General features: G+C 46.8%; 1 protein-coding gene and 1 long non-coding RNA gene across 24 annotated transcripts in view; one reads left to right on the top strand and one right to left on the bottom strand.

The window, feature by feature from the left end:
- The window catches only part of LOC105261359, a 57,672-nt gene extending 44,544 nt beyond the window's left edge, over positions 1–13,128 (bottom strand). For all 3 annotated transcript variants that reach the window (XR_002150648.3, XR_006592276.1, XR_891307.4), the window contains exons 1-3: positions 13,036–13,128; positions 11,233–11,344; positions 7,469–7,547 (exon numbers count right to left, since the gene is read on the bottom strand). This is a non-coding gene — a long non-coding RNA (uncharacterized LOC105261359). The remainder of the gene's footprint in view (positions 1–7,468; positions 7,548–11,232; positions 11,345–13,035) is intronic.
- The window catches only part of MAP4 (microtubule associated protein 4), a 207,249-nt gene continuing 191,848 nt past the window's right edge, over positions 479–15,879 (top strand). For 17 of the 21 annotated variants that reach the window (XM_045049603.1, XM_045049578.1, XM_045049587.1 and 14 more), the window contains exons 1-2: positions 13,301–13,361; positions 14,184–14,219. The gene's annotated coding sequence lies outside the window, so the exon portion shown is untranslated. Of the gene's footprint in view, positions 588–13,237; positions 13,362–13,727; positions 13,937–14,183; positions 14,220–15,879 lie in introns of those variants that run through there. The other 4 variants (XM_045049557.1, XM_045049566.1, XM_045049551.1 and 1 more) reach the window with 4 other exon arrangements.

Here is a 15,879-nt window from a genome sequence, read left to right as displayed (position 1 = left end):
AGAATCTGGAAGGCTCTCCCCGCCTATCTCTTTCTCCCCTCAGCAATTGACCCTCAAGGTAAGTTTCTGGATTTGCTCAGTGAAGGGGTGAGTCTGGGCAACTCCTGTTGTCTCTCAAGAAGCAACAAAGTCACCTCTGGGCCTTTTCCATTTGTTGCCCCAGACTGATGAGCAACACTCCCCTCCCCTCCCCGCCGCCCCCGCATCTCCCTGTGTGTACTGGCCAGCCAGGACCCCTGGGCAGGCTCCTCAGGGCTGCTAGAGTCTATTTGTGGGGATAATAGTCAGTGCTGGGTGCATAGAACACAGTGAAACTGTTCCTTTTGATACATTGGTTGTAATTTCTTAGAAGTGGCTGTGTGACCTTGGGCAAGTTATTTAGCCTCTCTGAGCCTTAGATTCCTTATCTGTCAAGGAGGGAACATTGTGAGAATTAAAGTTGATGAGTGTAAAATTTCGGGCTATCTCTGAACTCTGTGAAGGTTGAGAAACTGGGGCATTTCTGTCCTGTCCTTCTTGCAGGGCTGGTGTGAGGACTGGAAACAGGGGCTGTGGCTGCTGGACAAAGGAAGGCTGTGACTATTCAGGTAGGTCACTACATGTCCTCTGTGAGCTTTAGGAAATGGAGGGAAGGTGTGGAGGAGAGAAGCTGGGCACCTGTGGTACCCGAGACTCAGAGACTCCTGATTTGCCAGACTCCTGACTCTTTCAAGCCCAGCCTGGATCAGCCAGGAGCTGGAGCTGGACACTGCAGTGACAGTGACGCTCCTGACTGGGAGGAAAGAGACAAGACTATGGGGCTGTGATCAGAAAGACACCTGCAAGTCAAGGGGAAAAGGCACATTTGAAAGCTCTAGAATCCTAGCCACTAGATCACCAGGGGGCTGGAAAATGAATGTTTGAGAGCCTGGAAAGGCTGAGGTCATGATCTCATGTTCACGTGAGGCTGGTTGCAAGAAGACCAGAATAATGGGGCGACTGGGTGGCTCAGTCTGTTAAGTATCTGACTCTTGGTTTCGTCTCAGGTCATGATCTCTTCGTTTCGCGGATTCAAGCCCCGCATCAGTCAGTTGGGAGGTGACTCCACACTGTCAGCATAGAGCCTGCTTGGGATTCTCTCTCTCTCCCTCTTTCTCTTTGCCCTGCCCCCACTCACACTGTCTCTGTCCCTCTCAAATAAATAAATAAATACACTTTAAAAAAAGAAAAAAAAAAGACCAGAATAGAGAAGTCTTGAAATTGGGAGGAAGCATGGAGGACAAGCAGGCCAACACAACAAATTTCTAAATAAGGAGTTCCGACTCCCAGTGTGTTCTTGCTGACGGGTGAGCTGCATCTTCTGGACTGTGGCTGAGGGTCAGAGGGCAGGTCAATGGACAGACTACAGCTTCAAAGAGAAAAGGAATTCTTTAAGGAGATCAGAGTTTCCAGTGAGCTGGGAATTAGGACAAACTGAATTCTCTTCCCCACTCACTAAAGACTTCTCACCTCTAGGAAGGGCTTGTCTTCACCATTTTTTTCTGTCACAAAAATTGCCCTCATTGTCAACTGGCTAATACAAGCAATAGAAAACCTTGACCACCTGCCCTGCTGTTGTCCCCACTGATGGCTCTATCCCTGTCTTCCTCTAGTCCGGCTGTCAGATGACAAAGCCTTGCACACACACATGTGCGCACACACACACACACACGCATGCATGCTTGTCCAGCTCAGTGTCTCCCTATTGTTTACTGAGTCAAAATCAAATGTCCTTGTCTGTCTTTCAAGGCTGTCCCAGCTTGGGCACAGTTCAGCTCATTGGCCTCCTCTCCCGCCACTCTGCCCCCAGAGTCCTCTGCTGCTTTGCAGCTTCCGCAAAGTGCCTTGCATTTTCCTACTGCCCTGTTTTTCCTACTGGTATGCCCTCTTCCCCCTTTCCTCCTTCTGCCTTTAAGATATTTATTTATTTTTTATTTTTTAATTGAGTGAGAGAGAGAGAGACAGAGAGAGAGAGACAGAGAGAATCTTAAGCAGGCTCCATGCTGACAGTGTGGAGTCAGCTCCCCACTGACTGATGCAGGGCTTGAATCCACGAAACTGAGAGATCATGACCTATGTGGGGCTTGATCCCCTGACCCTGGAATCATGACCTGAGCTGAAATAAAGAGCTGGATGCTCAACTGACTGAGACACCCAGGTACCCCTGCCTTTAAAATCTTATCTTTCGGGCTGATTTCCTAAGATTCCTCCTCTAGGAGACTGCCCTTGACCCCTGCTACCATCCATCCCCAGCGGAAACAACTTCTCCATTACACCATTTCTCAAAGTCTGACTTGAATTATACAGCCCTGTCTCCTCACTCACAACATTTTATTATGAAACATTTCAAATGTACAGCAAAACTGAAAGAATTTTACAGTTAACACCCATTTCTCTAGCATCTTGTTTCTACTCTTTAACACTTTATCAAGCTTGTTTTTATTACGTATCTTTTCATCTTTCCATGCTGCTATCCATCTATTATTAATCCATGTTTTTTGATACAAGTCAAAATAAATCTAGACATCAGTACACTTCTCTCTAAATAATTCTAGATGTAGGGTGCCTGGGTAGCTCAGTCGGTTAAGCGTTCAACTCTTTTTATTTATGTATTTATGTATTTATTTATTTATTATTAAATTTTTAAAAATGTTTATTTCTGAGAGAGAGAGCGAGAGAGTGAGAGAGTGAGCATGAGTGGGGGAGGAGCAGAGAGAGGGAGACACAGAATCCAAAGCAGGCTCCAGGCTCTGAGCGCTCAGCATAGAGCCTGATTGATGCACGGCTTGAACTCACAAACTGCGAGATCATGACCTAAGCTGAAGTCGGACACTTAACCGACTGAGCCACCCAGGCACCCCTCTTTTTTTTCTTTTAATGTTTATTAAACATGAGAGAGAGAGAGAGAGAGAGAGAGAGAGAGAGAGAATGCTAGTGGTGGTGGGGGATGGGCAGAGAGAGGGAGATAGAGAATCCAAAGTGGGCTCTGTGCTCACAGCAGAGAGCCTGATGTGGACCTTGAACCCACCAGCTGTGAGATCATGACCTCAGCCCTAATCAGACACTTAAATTGTCTGAGCCACCCAGTGACCCCAAACATCCAACTTGTGATCTCAGCTCTGGTCTTGATCTCAAGGTTGTGAATTCAAGCCCCCCACTGAGCTCCATGCTGGGTGTGAAGACAAAAAAAAAAAAATTAAAAAAATAAATACTTCTAGAGGTATACTATTAATCAGAGCTCTTTTTACAGTTTTTTTTCTATTTTGATATGAAATCCGTATACAATGAAATACACAAATCTTAAGTGTACATTTGCTGAATTTGGACAAGTGGATACACCTGTGCAATCCACCCCCTATCAACATATGGAACATTATCATCATGCAGAAAGTTTCCCAGCAACCTCCTCCCTGCCTCCACCCTGGGCAACCACTCTTCTGATGGTTTTTCCTGTTTTAGAACTTCATATAAATGAAATCACAGTGTGTACTCTTATGCAAGGCTTCTTCCACTCAGCATATTTTAGACCTGTTACATAAAAGCAGTTGTTTGCTCTTTTTTATTGCTGAGTAGTATTCCATTGTATGGATGTACTATAATTTTTGTTTATCCATTCACCTGTTGATAGATGTTTGGGCTATTTCCTGTTTGGGGCTATTAAGAATGTAGTTGCCATTGTCAACTATAATTAAAAAAAAGAATATTGTTGCAGTGAACATCCTTTTTTTTTAATTAAAAAAAAATTTTTTTTAACATTTATTCATTTTTGAGACAGAGAGAGAGAGACAGAGCATGAATGGGGGAAGGTCAGAGAGAGAGGGAGACACAGAATCCGAAACAGGCTCCAGGCTCTGAGCTGTCAGCACAGAGCCCGACGCGGGGCTCGAACTCACGGACTGCGAGATCATGACCTGAGCCGAAGTCGGACGCCCAACTGACTGAGCCACCCAGGAGCCCCGATCCTTTTTTTTTTAAATGTATGCTTAGAGAGAGAAAGAGCAGGAGCATGAGTAGGGGAGGGACAGAGCGAGGGAGAGAGAGAGAATCTGAAGCGGGCTCCCAGTTCTCAGTGCAAAACCAATGTGGGGCTCAAACCCACAAACCGTGAGATCATGACCTGAGCCAAAGTTGGATGCTCAACCGACTGAGCCACCCAGATGCCCCTACTGTGAACATTCTTGAATGAAGCTTTGTGTAGATGTATGTTTTAATTTTCTTGGCTAAATGTGGAATTAAGTTGGTCTTTTTCTTCCTCTGGATTGTGAACTTTTTGAGGGCTGATTTGGTCTCTAGCCCCAAGCACAATGCCTTGTTACATGGTAGGTTCTCAGTAGACATTTGATGAAATGAAACATAATTCAAGCACTACATAATTTTCTTATATTCTATATAATATGCACCTCTCATTTACTATGGTCCCAGTAAGATATGAGCATTATTCCAATCTTCCATTGAGCCTCCGAGGTAGGAATTATCCCATATTACAAGTTAGGAAACAGGCCAGGAGAATCTAGGTGAGGTGTTGGAAGTCACAAAGTAGGTGAGGGGAAGAGACAGGATTTGAAAGTGATACTGTTTGTGTGAAGCATATTCCTCTATGCTGCTTTGCTTCTCTGAAGGTCTCAGCTCCTTTAAGTGGAATCCTTGGAGTGACTGTCCCAGTTCACCCTTTATCTACTCTCAATGACTAGGCAAAGCAGGCTGTTTCCCTTCTCTCTATTTCCATTAGTCACGTGGAACTCCAGATCTCACATACCTTGACAGAGGCCAAAACTGCACCCCTCCGGATGGAAGGCATACAGTTTACCTCAAAATGCTGAGTGTCAACAGGTAAATGTGGACAGAGAAGTGGAATGGAAAGACCACCACTATGCAACCATCACAGTAGAGACTGGTTTAGGCAAGACTCATGAATGGATGTGAAATCTAGGGGATAATTTTGATGAGGAGCAGGATGTAAGCATGTCTTAAAGTGCCTCTCCACAGATTGCTTATTAGTTCCAAGGGGAAAATACAACAACAATACACTGGAAAAATCAGAAAACACCGTAACTTGATGATTGAAATTCATATCACTAGTGAGGGGCAGATGGACACCACATGCCTCCTGATACGATGCCCTGAGGAGGACATGGCATCATTTCTACTGTATTCTAGACTGAATCTAACCATGAGAAAACATCAGACACCCACATGAAGTACATTCTATTTTTTTTTAATTTTTTAATGTTTATTTATTTATGAGCGTGAGAGAGACAGAGCACGAGTGGGGGAGGGGCAGAGAGAGAGGGAGACACAGATTCCGAAGCAGGCTCCAGGCTCTCAGCTGTCAGCACAGAGCCCGACGCGGGGCTTGAACTCACAAACTGCAAGATCATGACCTGTGCCCAAGTCAGATGCTCAACCCACTGAGCCACCCAGGTGACCCTAAATGAAGTACATTCTAAAAGAGAGAGAGAGAGAGAGCGAGCAAGAGAGAGTACTATATTCTTCAAAAGTGTTAATTTCATAAAACGCACATACACACACATGCACATACATACAAACGCTGTGAAAATGTTCCATATTAATGAAACCTACAGAGACGGAGCAACTGAATGTAATATTTAATCCTAGACTGGATCCTGTTTTGGAGGAGAAAAAAATTAGGGACACTACTGAGTCAAGTGACAAAATTGAAATACGGATGGTAGATTGGATCAAACTCCTGAGTCAATTTTAACTTACTGAGTTGATATCTGTATTGTGGTTATAAGATATATATTTATTATTAGAAATGCACACTGAAGTATTCAGGGGTTAAAAGCCATCGTGTATGTGATCTACCCTCAAATGGCTCGAAAAATATGTTTTTGTTGTGTGTGTGTAGTACATAGAGCAAATGGGGAAAACGTTGAAAAGAAGTGAATTTTGGTAAAGGGTATATGAGAGTGCTATATACCATTTTTATCCTTGCAGCTTTTCAATGAGTTTGAAATGGTTTCTAAACAGAAAGTTTGGAAAATGCTCTACTGCAAGGTCCCTGGAATCCTAATTCAGTCAGTGAGGACTGTGCTGACAAGAACTCCATGGACATGAGCATCTCTTTTCTAAATATGTTAGTTTGTTCCAACCTGCCAAATGTGTGATCTCAAGCTAAGTGAAAAAGTGCCAAGGACCTACGGCGGGCATCTTCTAAAAGAATCCCTTCATCTTGGTCCCCTCTCAGAACATCTTTCCCAGAGCAGGCTCTCACTAGAGGCTTGTTAACTCAGCTGGGTTGCTTTCGGCTTGTGAGTGATGGTGGTGAGCTCTGAATGGGTCTGAGGGCTGGGTCCTGCCTCCTTCTCTCCTATTGATCTGCTGCATGATGTCAGTCTCCTTATCCATGGGTGATGGGTTTGGACCAGAGCAGAGGTTGTAAATTGGCAACCTGAGAGCCGCCAGTCCACAGACATTTGTCCTACGTGGTATTTAATTTAATTATTATTATTATTATTTTTATTTAAGAGAGTGAGAGAGAGACAGAGAGAGAAAGAGAATCCACACTTAGCGAGGAGCCCAATGTGGGGCTCGATTCCACGACCCTGGGATTGTGACCTGAGCTGAAATCAAGAGTTGGACATTCAACCAACTGAGGCACTCAGAAGCCCCTTTTTAATTAATCAATTAATTTTTATGTCCTACATGGTACTTGCTGACATTCAACAGCCAGGACACTGCACATAAAAGTTTGGCTCCATCTTCTCCAACCACATAGGGCCCACATTTCCAGCAACTGGCAGCAACTGATTGGAGTTGGGGCATGTGCCCTGTGCTCTCCACAGTCTCCAACCCACTCTTTTTTTTTCTTAATTAAAAAATTTTTTTTAATGTTTATTTTATTTTTGAGAGAGAGCATGAGCAGGGGAGGGGTACAGAGAGAGAGGGAGACACAGAATCTGAAGCAGGCTCCAGGCTCCGAGCTGGCAGCACAGAGCCCACTGTGGGGCTCGCCTCGAGCCCACGAACCGGGAGATCACGACCTGAGCCAAAATCAGAGGCTTAACCGACGGAGCCACCCACGCGCCCCTCCAGCCCACTCTTTCATAACTAATCAGCTTTCTCATTTACAGTTTCTGCTTGGTCTTTGGCCTGGAAGCCCTCAAAGGACCTTCCAGTTCCCATCTTCTCTGACCATATCTGATCTCTTTAGGGATTTCACATGATGAACAAGAGGTTGGATGGAGTGAACAGTGAGGTGCAGAAGAATAACAGAACCAAAATGAGAGTTGTGTCAAGTACAGCGGCTTACAAAGGGCCAGACCGTGGTTCCAGACATTGACATAACCACTGGAGTTCCAGATGGGATGGGATGCTTGGAGTCAGAGTTGGGAAGAAATTAGGAGGTTGTATTTAGCACTGAGGGTCAGGACAGAGGATGGAAGAAGAATTGAGGGAAAGCCAGGTTCCTGGGGAGAGTACCAAATACCTGGAACTAAGGGCATCACTGTGTGCAGTCTTGGGGTCACAGCTAAGAGCAGTTATGATTTGTAGCCAGGAAGTGGATCCTAGAGAGAAAAGGGAAAGGGAAGAAAATTTCAAAATCAAGGTACAGTGGCAAGGACTGAAAGGATGTGGTGTTTAGTTCCAGATATGCCACTTACTAATTGCGTGATCTTGGGCATATCACGCCTCATCCCTGAATCTGTTTCCTCAGCTTCGGAATAGGGATGACAATACAAGCCCTGCCTAACTCAGAGTCATAGAAGGGCTAACCAGCAGTACCAGAGAGCAAAGCACTTAGTAACTGGGTAAGCACTATCCCAAAGTGAGATAAAATCTAGAAGGTGTAATTGAGCCTTAGAATTCTGGAGCTTGAAGCTATTAGAATTGAAAAGAGTTCAGCAAGGTTACTACATATAAAGTTAACATACAAGGGGCGCCTGGGTGGCGCAGTCGGTTGAGCGTCCGACTTCAGCCAGGTCACGATCTCGCGGTCCGGGAGTTCGAGCCCCGCGTCGGGCTCTGGGCTGATGGCTCAGAGCCTGGAGCCTGTTTCCGATTCTGTGTCTCCCTCTCTCTCTGCCCCTCCCCCGTTCATGCTCTGTCTCTCTCTATCCCAAAAATAAATAAACGTTGAAAAAAAAAAAAAAGTTAACATACAAAAAGGAATACCATTTCTATATACCAGTAATCATTTACAAAATGTAATAGGAAAAAAATAAAATCATTGTGGTACCTAGGAATTAACCTCACAATAGGGTTGTAAGACTTCTACAGAAAAACATAAAACTTTACAATTTTTATTTTTTTTAATATTTATTTATTTTTGAAAGAGGGGGGAAAAGAGTGCAAGCGGGGGAGGGGCAGAGAGAGGGAGACACAGAATCTGGAGCTTTCATTGTCTGCAACGCTCTCATTTAACGAACAGTGAATTTGAGGCCCCAAGAGGAGAAATTACATAGCAAGTTTAGGAGAGAGGGGGGCACTGTGCTCCATCAGTGTTAGAGTAGAACCCCCTTCTGAGCTCCCTCTGGGAATAGGTGAATAAAACTAAGCAAAGGAAGAGGAAAAAGGGACCTAGTTAGGGGGATTTGTGTAAGGGAATGCCCCCAAACTGTGTGTTTTATCACATTCGCTCGAAAGGGACAGGTCTTTGTAACTAGTCCTGTGGTTACAGGAACAAGGAAACACTTAGGGAACCTTGAAAGAGGTAGTCTCATTTCGAGGGAAAGGAGGTCCCCCATTGCACATTACGTAGCATGCACAGTGAATGAAATCACAGAAAGTGAGAGGTGAGAAGACCATCTTGTTCTACCACCCGTGATAGAGATGAGGAACCTGAGGCCCAGAGATGGGAAATGGCTTGCCCAAGGCCATACAGCTTGTTCCTGGAAGAGCTGGGACCGTAACAGGGTTTCTTAACTTGTAACCCAGGGCTTTTACTCCATGTGCCAGTTTGGATTGCGTATCCAGCAAATAAGAGACTGATGGTGGCTTATACCATTGGAGACTTACTGATGAACGATGGCTTTCAGAGATAGGGGTTACTTTCCTCACTTTACAAGAGGTCCAGAGGGGGACAGTCAGATAGGTGTAGCTGCCAGAGGATGCTAAGGACCTAGTCTTCTCCTATCTTCCCACTCCTCACCTTCAGCCCGTGACTTTTGTCCTTACCATCGTAAGATGGCTGTATCACCTCTAGGCATTGTGTCTGTATTCCAGGCAGCTGAGTTTGTCTTTTTATAAAGACTTACCTGAAAGCTCTGCTCCATCCACTGAGGCACATAGCAATCCCAACTGCAAAAGGAGTCAGGATAAGTGTCCAGGCACTAAAGTAGGAGGTGGCAGGGGACTTTTGAGTAATTAGTATCTAATGTTTGCTGCATCACTATGCTACACCATTTCATCTCTATCTATTAAATATTTTACTTTTATTATCTTTTTGTTTAAAAAAATTTTTTTTGAATGTTTATTGATTTTTGATAGAGAGAGAGAGAGAGAGAGAGAGAGAGAGACAGAGCATGAGAGGGGGAGGGGGAGAGAGAGAGAGGGGGAGGGGGAGAGAGAGACACAGACTCCGAAGCAGGCTTCAGGCTCCGAGCTGTCAGCACAGACTTTATTTTATTTTTTTAAAGTAATTTCTACACCCAATGTGGGGCTCAAACTTACAACTCCCAGGATCAAGAGTTGCTGACTGAGCCAGCCCGGCACCCCTATGCTACACCATTTTATTTTATTTTTAAATTTTTAATGTTTATTTATTTTTGAAAGAGAGAGACACAGTGTGAGCAGGGGAGGGGCAGAGAGAGAGAGGGAGACACAGAATCTGAAGGAGGCTCTAGGCTCGGAGCTGTCAGCACAGAGCCTGACGTGGGGCTCGAACTCACAAACCGTGAGATCATGACTTGAGCTGAAGTCTGACGCTTAACTGACTGAGCCAGCCAGGCACCCCTTTGCTACAGCATCTTAAAGATGAAAGAAGGGGTGGGTGCAACAAACTCCTGCCTGAGAATCAGAAAATAGGTTCAAGTTTGGATTCTGCCACTTATTTGTGGGTCTTTGACATGTATCAGTTACCTCACCTGAAAATGGTTTAGGCTAAATGACCCCAAAAAACCCTTCTGGCTCTTAATTCTACGACTCTATCCTATTCAAATCCTAATCCATGTACTTTTATTTCCCTGTCCCTAGGGAATTCTAACATAAACATTGTAAATTATGATAATAATTGGTATGTAAATATTGCGTATTTATCTGATAAGTGTTTGTACCAGGAAATTTCAGCCAGAGGTCCCTACCTTGAGAGCATCAAGGTATCTCCATAAACGTATTTTCTTCTAAAAGTTGTAAAGTTTTGGGGCGCCTGGGTGGCTCAGTCGGTTAAGCACCTGACTTTTGATTTCATCTCAGGTCATGATCTCACGGTTGTGAGATTGAGCCCCATGTCAGGCTCCACGCTGAGCACGGGAGCCTGCTTGGGATTCTCTCTTTCTTTCCCTCCACCTCTCTCTCTGCTCCTCCCAAGAGCCCATGCATGTGCGCCGGCTCTCTCTCTCTCTCAAAATAAATAAATAAACATTAAAAAAAAAGAAGTTTATGTTAAATCTGGAGGTGGGGAAACAGAATGAACCTGTACTTCGAGAAAAAAATCTACTAGGGCAGATGCATGTTTACACAAAAATTACCACATATGTGGTGAGTGCTGTGATAGGCAGAGAATGGGTGCAGGACGATGTGTATGAACTGGAGAGGGTGGTGCCTAAATTGTGTAACTTGGACTGAAGCAGGTGGGAGGGAGGGCTTGGAAGTAGCTGTGGCAGGAAAGAGAAAAGGGACTGAACCAGAACAGCATCAGTGTTGGTGGAGATGTTTCTGAGGCAGAAGGAGTATCTGGTAGGCCTGAGGTGGGGAGAAGGGAGGGAATAACTGAGAATGACTTTTGAGTGTCTAGCTTGGGATACATAAAACATGGTGACTTTATCACCTTAAAGAAGGAATGGAAGATTCCAACACTTTTGAATTTTCCCAGCCTTCTGACTTCTAAGGAGCTCACAGCTTATTCTATTCTTGAAGCCCCAGGACAGGCATTGGGGCTGGCTACTCCAGGCAGCAGGAAGGATCAGAGTAACTTTTGAAGCTCCCACCTGTGTGTTTTCCTTATAACAGTTAAGTGCATGCTTGGACAAAATCTGTGGGCTTTGGTATGAAATAATGCTAATTTCATCAGGACAGGAAACCTATTTTATTTACCTTTTTATAAATGCCCCTCACTGTGTGGCCTTTTCTGATGTGCAGATCATCATTCAGTATCTGTCGGATGAATGAATTCAGGCTTGCAATGGTAGTTCCCCTGCTCTGGAGTCTGGGTGTGAAAGAGGGGAAAAACTTTGAGTTTGGTCCCAGGACACCTGCCTTATTAATTAGTCATTTCAGTTCTCCGTGATTGGCCTAAAGTTCTTTCCAGGGCTCCAAATTCATAGTTCTATACATTTTCCACTTATCCTTTTATCCTTCATTCCTTCATATTTGTATAGGCTATAAATGCTTCTTTAAAGTCATTCTGAGTAGTACTCTGTAAATGCTTGCTAAGTGCTAGGCACCAAGCTAAGTACTTTATTTATATCAACACATTTGATCTGCCTAACAACCCTAATAAGGTAGGTGTGACTATTATTCATTTTACAGTTAAGGAAACTGAGGTACAGAGAGATTAAAAATCTCCCGTAAGCTCACATAACTTGTAGGTTGCAGTTCCCAGATTTGCACACAGGGACTCAGGGTCCAGAGTCCAAGTTTACCTCACTATGCTACCTCTAGGTCACCGTAACAGGGGCTATGACAGGCTGGTGACTTGCATTATCTCATTTTTTACTAAGGCAATTAAAGCTTAATTTCCCAAAGTTACACACAAAGTAGCAGGGCTGACCTTGAACCAGGGCTTTCAACCAAGTCCAGTGTTCTTTCTGGTTACCAGCCTGCTCTACAGGTTAACTGACTACATGTCCCAGTGCCTGGTTGCCTGAGTTAAAAGCACCACACTTGATTGCTGGCTTGTGGTCATTAGATAAATTACTAAACTTGTATTTGTTTCTCATCTGTAAAATGAGAATGGGACCATTGATACCAATTATAAAGCATTGTTTTGGCAACTAAATGAGTTATTGGGTGTCACGTACCTACAAGAGTGTTTGGGACATAATAAGCACTCAAGAGGCGTTAGCTGTCCCTTTTCCTTCTGAACCACTGCTATCCAGCAGAAATATATCGCGAGCCAAATAGGGATTTTAAGTTTAGCGGCCATATTTTAAAAAGCAAACAAACAAACAAAAATTATTTTTAAAAATGCTTATTTGTTTTTGAAAGAGAGGGAGAGAGAGCACAAGCGGGAGAGGGGCAGAGAGAAGGAGACAGAATCCCAAGCTGGCTCCGCGCTCAGCACAGAGCCCCACCTAAGGTTGATCCCCAAATCATTTTCCTGGTATCAAGGCTTGAACAGAAATCAAGAGGAGGCTGAACCGATTGAGCCACTCAGGTGCCCCATGAAATTATTCTAAATGTGTTTTATTTAACCAAATATATCTAAAACTGTAACCAATTTTGTAATCAACTATCCAGTTTATAATCAATATAAAATTATGAGATTTTTATATATGTTTTCTACTGAGTCTCGGAAATTCGGTGTGTAGTCTACACCTACAGCACATTTCAACTTGAACCAGCAACGTCACTTGTGGCTGGTGGCAGCGCAGCCCTGGAGAGGCCCCACCCCCACGTCCCTGTCCCCCTACGGTTCCTTCCCGCGACCAGCTGGCCCGCGCCCTAGGCCCCGCCCCGCGCCCCTCCCAGGTTACATCACAGAGCCCGCAGGCCCCGCGGGCGGGGAGACCCGGGCCCGGCCGCGTGTGCCCGGCTGCTCGCATCCTCCCAGTTCCAGGTACCCAAGTTCTGAAAGAAAGCAACGTCCAGCACAGGACAGCGGCGGCGGTCGCTGTGCCCGCCGACCGCCCGGGCCCTAGCGGGCGGGAGAGGGGAGTCTGAAGCCCCCATGCGTACCTCGCCCCAACGGCCCTTCGCTCGCGCCGCTACCACTGCGAGGTCGAGGCGGCGGGGCCGGCGCCCATTGGCTTGCCACAGCCCTCCGCCCGCCCCCTCACTGCGCTTATTGGTCGGAGCCGCGGCGCCCGCGGGATAGGCGGTGGCGGCGCCCCGCCCCCGCGCCGGCCCTCAAGAGAGCGACGAGGAAGCGGCCGCCTCCCTGCGCCCCGCCCCACGGGCTTGCTCGGTGGCTCCGGCTCCTCCCGACTTCTCCCGGCTCCTCCCGGCTCCTCCCGGCCCTCTCCCGGCTCCCTCCGGCTTCGGCTCCGACGCGGCGGCGGCGGGTAGGTGCGGCGACAGGCGGGGCCCGATCGGAGGGGCGGCCTCTCCATTCTCCCGGGGGCTGCCCGAGCCGCTCTCTGCGGCTGCCCGGGACCCCGCAAGGCCCGCCCGGGGCGGGGAAGGGCGGTGGCCGCGGGCCTGCGGGACGCGGGGGCGGGAGGGCAGGGGGCCTGAGGGCGTGATCTTTCTAGGCTTCGGGGCGCGATCCCGGGGCCCCTTGGGGCCGAGCGGGCTGAGAGGACCGGCTTCGGGCGTCTGGAGCGTGGGGCTGAGCGGCACGCCTCGGGCTCGGGATGGGGCTGCGCTCGGGGAGCGAGGGTCGGCTGCGGTCTGGGGCCCTGGGTGGGGCTCGGGGACGTAGGAAAACTCAGAGGTCGTTCCGTGAGGCTTTGTGGGGGTCAGTTGAGGTGGAGCTGATGCGAGCTAGAGAGCGTGCCCAGTCCCGGGTTACGGGCGGGGCTGAGGGGCGGTCTGGAGAACCGGGCCCCAGCCTAGGCTCCCTGCGCGCGTCCTCTCCGGCACTGGGCAGACTAAGCGTTGGGTTGGGGGACTAAGTGTGTGGCTGCGAGAAGGCGAAGTAAGTATGGGGATGGGAGGATTGGGACTGGGACCGGGAAGGGGCAGTTGGAAACGTTACCCCGAACCGAGATGGTGGTTTAGCACTTGGACCAGGCTCTCCGCTGGTGTGTTGCCTGAACTCTTTTTTGGTGAAATTACCCCGTGGGGGAACGTTGGGGTTTTTGCTTCCACACAGGAACGTGTAAATTAAATGCATTTACTTCTTTTCGGAGGAGGCAGTGATTACGCCTCGTTTTGTGTTTTAGGACCCAAACCTGGGGTGAAACGTGCTTCTCGGGAAGGTTAGTGTTACCCAGCTTTCTTCTGGAAACCCCCTTTCTCCTTTCCCTCCTCTGGTTCGGTTACAGTATTGCTCCCTAGGGCCTCTCGATTCCCTCTCCCTGGCTGCATAGCATTGCAGTGTTTCGTGTGTGTGTGTGTGTGTGTGTGTGTGTGTGTGTGTGTGTGTGTGTGTCTCCCGCCCGTTTCCCTGCTGCTGAGCTTTTGGCAACTGCCACTGCGCTTTCCCAGGGATGGTTGTGGCATTGCATCAGGGGATATTTGTGCTTGTAATTTGCTCACTCAGCCCAGGAAGAGGGAGAATAGTATGCTGCAGAGATGGGGGGGGGGGTGCCGTCAGCTCTGCCGGGTAGGGAGAGAAATGGGTGTGGTGAGGGAATACAGCTGCTCTAGGCCTATAGGGTAACACTGCCCAGTCATCAGCTCAAAGAGATTCAAAGAGCAGCAGCAACAGCTATTTTTATAAATCAGTCCTGAATCCAAGCTGAGCACATGGATTTAGAGTGAACAGTTGTCATGCTCTAACTATTACCGGCTGGGTGTTTGGTAGACAACATTGGAGTTGCTAAGCGAGAACTGTACAAGGCAGCCGGTACTTGCAACTTTTTAACTTTGCTCTTCTCACACCTCTCTGGGATGGCACATTCCCCCCCCCCCCCCCCCCCCCCCCCCCCCCGTGTCTTTCAAAACTTGAAGCGGTTTGATGGTTCAGGCTACTTTTCAAATGAAATGTTTCTCTATCACTGGTAGTCTTCCTCTCACATTTGGCTTAAAAATAATAAAGCTGTCACCTTTTGAGCACTTGCTATCTTCCGGGCACTAGTAGGTATTTATTTACAGATGGGGAAATTGAGACTGACAGGAATAAGGAGTCACACAGATAGTTAAGTATCAGAAGTGGCATCCATATCAAGGTCTCTCTGACCCTCTCTGCCCTCCCCTCCCCCCAGTAGTTCAGAAACTTGAAATTTTTGATTCACACTGGGGTGACTCAAGTGCTTGAGAATTTATTCATGCAAAGTAATCTCGCTAGAGACTGATAAACCAGATACCAGTTTATTTACATGGAAAGTATAAAGTGCCATGTACACAATTGGAATTAATTATCCACTGGCACCTCCTTTGTTTCTGGGCAGCCAAATCAGTAATAAAAAGGCAGTTGATTATAGAATGGGAACTAAGGGCCCTGGATGTTTTTAGGCGGATTTTTATTTTTTTAACGTTTATTTATTTTTGAGACAGAGAGACAGAGCATGAATGGGGGAGGGTCAGAGAGAGGGAGACACAGAATCTGAAACAGGCTCCAGGCTCTGAGCGGTCAGCACAGAGCCTGACCCGGGGCTCAAACTCATGGACCGCGAGATCATGACCTGAGCCGAGGTCGGCCGCTTAACCGACTGAGCCACCCAGGTGCCCCTTTAGGCGGATGTTTTAATCAAATTACTGAAACCTAGTGAGTCTTCCTTCTTCTCCCAATTGTGTGAACACATATATTGATGTTTGACAGTGCTGGGAAGATTCTAAAAACGTTTTCCCACTTTGTCTCAGTTGTGTGTGTGTGTGTGTGTGTGCGTGTGTGTGTGTGTGTGTGTGTGTGTAAGTTATTCTCTTCATATCTCAGCATATATTTATCTGTGTTAAAATTCTCAAAATTACAAATAA

Source organism: Felis catus, chromosome A2, assembly GCF_018350175.1.
Source record: "Felis catus isolate Fca126 chromosome A2, F.catus_Fca126_mat1.0, whole genome shotgun sequence".
Taxonomy (NCBI): domain Eukaryota; kingdom Metazoa; phylum Chordata; class Mammalia; order Carnivora; family Felidae; genus Felis; species Felis catus.
Note: the sequence above shows the minus strand (reverse complement) of the source record. Positions and strands in the feature narration are given on the sequence as shown.